This window comes from Struthio camelus, chromosome 1, assembly GCF_040807025.1.
Source record: "Struthio camelus isolate bStrCam1 chromosome 1, bStrCam1.hap1, whole genome shotgun sequence".
In the NCBI taxonomy this organism is placed as follows: domain Eukaryota; kingdom Metazoa; phylum Chordata; class Aves; order Struthioniformes; family Struthionidae; genus Struthio; species Struthio camelus.
Window position 1 is genome coordinate 36,132,422 of NC_090942.1, and position 2,992 is coordinate 36,135,413.

Consider the following 2,992-nt stretch of genomic DNA (forward strand, 5'->3'; position numbering starts at 1 on the left):
AAGAGTAGGTGCAAACTTAGGACACGTTCCTAAGGGTGCAGGCTGGTTTCCTCCTTTGTCATTGATTTCATCAATAACAAAGGATTTTGCACAGCAGTTTTGCCCTCTGAATAACGCAAGCTCAGGAAATACGTGTTGAAGGAGTTAGTAAAGCAGGTATACAAGTGCAGTTCAGAACACCATCTGAGACAGAAAAATATAGCAAGATCGACAGCTTCTAAGAAAGAAAAGCTACCAGGTGAGTTTTATCTGAGGAGAAATGATAGCTCACATGTATGCAGCCCTATAAAAATACTTTTATTAAGGTCTTTCTTGTTGCTTTTAGAAGAGTGCTAATTTACCAAAAGAAAAAATCTAGTGGCAGAAGATGGGCATAGACTCCTTTGCTCTTTGTTACTATTGCCATCACAGAGGACATAAGTGGAAAAGGAGGGAAAAGGGGATGCGTGTTTAATGTTTCAGATTCTTAGCTTCCATTTTAGCCCCTCAGGACACTGAAAGAAGAGCGATTTCAAGCTGCCCTCGTGACACTTCGGCAGCCTAGACTCCACAGAATCTAATTACAAGCTTTGAAGACTTTTTATACACACTTATTCTTCTGTTCCGACACAGAAAGGTAAGTTTTATGGGAGGCAAATCTAAGGGAAAGAGTGAGTTCAGAAGAACTAGCAGTTCCCAAAGAAATGACACCAAGATAACAAGCTCAAACTATGCACAGGAAGGGTAGCACATGTGAAAAGGGACTAACCAGACCAAAGAGCTCCTCACTGACCTCAAAAGAGGAAAGCATGCAAATAATGGAAACTAGGATAGATTTATTTTTTTTTTTAAAAAAGACGACAGAGGAGCAACAACAGAACACTAGTATGGTATCAGAGCCAAAAAAAGAAAACAAAACAACCAACCGGAGTAAGAAGAAATTGTTCTAAATACAGCGGTAGTAAAAGAAAAGATGAACTGTTAGCTGCGCAACAGAGAGGAAAAACAACTGACAGCTGATAGGGTTAAGAATGAACTGTTTGATGGTTTCCGTCTCCGCTAATAAGGGCAACTGCAAGCAGTTATATTTGTATCATCGATAAAGGAATGAGTTCAGACTAGCAACAGAAAGGAATGTGTTACGTCAGAAGTTTCCTTAAACTAGATGTTGGCAGATTATCTGGGTCCAAAAAATTTCACTATAAAATATGTTTAAAATGGGCTGGAGCAGGCTCAAAAATAGTAGCAATAGTTATATTTGAAAATTTTAAGTTACTGGCATTTTGAAAATTTAAAAATGAGGGGAGAGAAATGGAAAAAGAGAAAGAACAAGGACTTACTGATCAGAGTTAACACTATTGATTTTTAATTCTAAAGAAAGTTTTGAAATAACTACTCAAACTGTACCGATAAATTTACCTCTTCCACAGTAACTGGCATAAGCTGGTCAAGAAGAAGTTACAACAAAACTGATCCTGTCTTCCATAACAGCATAATAAAAAACTCGTAGATGAAGTATCTTTATGTTAGTAGATGTCTGACTATCACAGGACGTTCTCATAAGGGAGATGGAGAAACATAGCCCAGACGAAACTATTACAGCATGAATGCAGAAGTAGCTACAGTTATCAAAAAGAAAACAAAAACAAACAAACAAACAAATCAAACCCACAATCCACTGTCAAAATAGAAAGCTGTAAGGATATTCTGCAGAAACGTCCTGGGATCAGTTCCATCAATGTTTTCACTAACAAGAAGCTAAGTAACAAAATAAATAAATAACATGGAGGTTGGAGAACCTCGAGATCTACTGGAAGGCAAAAATCAAACTAAAAGTGATTTTAACAACGTAGAAAAGTAATCTAAAAATATACATTCTTCTGTTCTCATTAATATTAAGTGCTAATCAGCTGCAACAGACATACGATGAGTGAAGAATTGGTTAGGTATTAGTCGAGTGTGGACATATCTAACAAAAGAGAGAACCTATCCTTAATCAGTATTCTTTCAAAGCTCACTGGTTGTGTCAACTGCCCAAGACACTGATACTCAAAAAACAGGTCTGAAACAGTTCACGCTCCCTGCAGTGACTAAGAGCTTTGTCATCTTGAATGTGATAGCATAGCAGGTCACAAGCTACTCCACACAGTTTAGTTGCCTTGTTCTACTTACCTTAGCCTTCCCCCCGCCCCCCCAACACAACAGAAACACCGTCGAGATGGTGTTGGTTTAAAAACAAAAAAACAAACAAAAAAAACCCCAAAAACCTTTGCCTCCTCCTCCCCCAAAAGAGAATTCTTGATTTGATCTACTTCAGATCTATGAAGTTTCTCCATGCTTCATTAAGTTTTTCAAATCAGCAATACAGCAATCTCCAATTTAGAAGGGAAAAAATACTGCCATCTGCTGGAGCAAATTAAGCTTGCAGTGCTCTGAATACTGCGTTGTGTTGCCCATCTTGCATTGCTTTTATGCATGGAAAAATAATCTCAAGGACTTTATTCCAGCAGGCTACTATCAGATGTTGCATTTAGAAGTATAAGCAACAAGCTACAGCATAGCGCAATGAGCAAGATTAAACCCTGGTGGCCTAAGTTCCGTAGAAACACGAACCAGATACATCCATCCACATCACCAAATTCTACATACATGAACAGCTTCCTTCCAACCAGCCTTCCTCATCATGTATAAATACTGAGGACGACTCCGCACAAAAGCAATAGCGGGACCAGAAGGCAGCAGCTTGTTCTCAGTAAAAGCACAGCAGGGTAGATGGAGTTGTAAGTGACTATTGGCCTACGGTTGTCAATGTTTCTGCCATCATCTTGCGCTTTTACTTTTAAGGGCCCATATTACAATCACCTACTCTCCGCCAACTGCCTTCAGGAAACAGCTTCCTGGTAAGACACCCAGTGTTCCATGAGCGTAACCCAGACAGGCATATACCAGCTCATATGACAAACGTTAACAGTCCATTAGAGGATATCTGTATCTCAACAGGTATATAAAATTA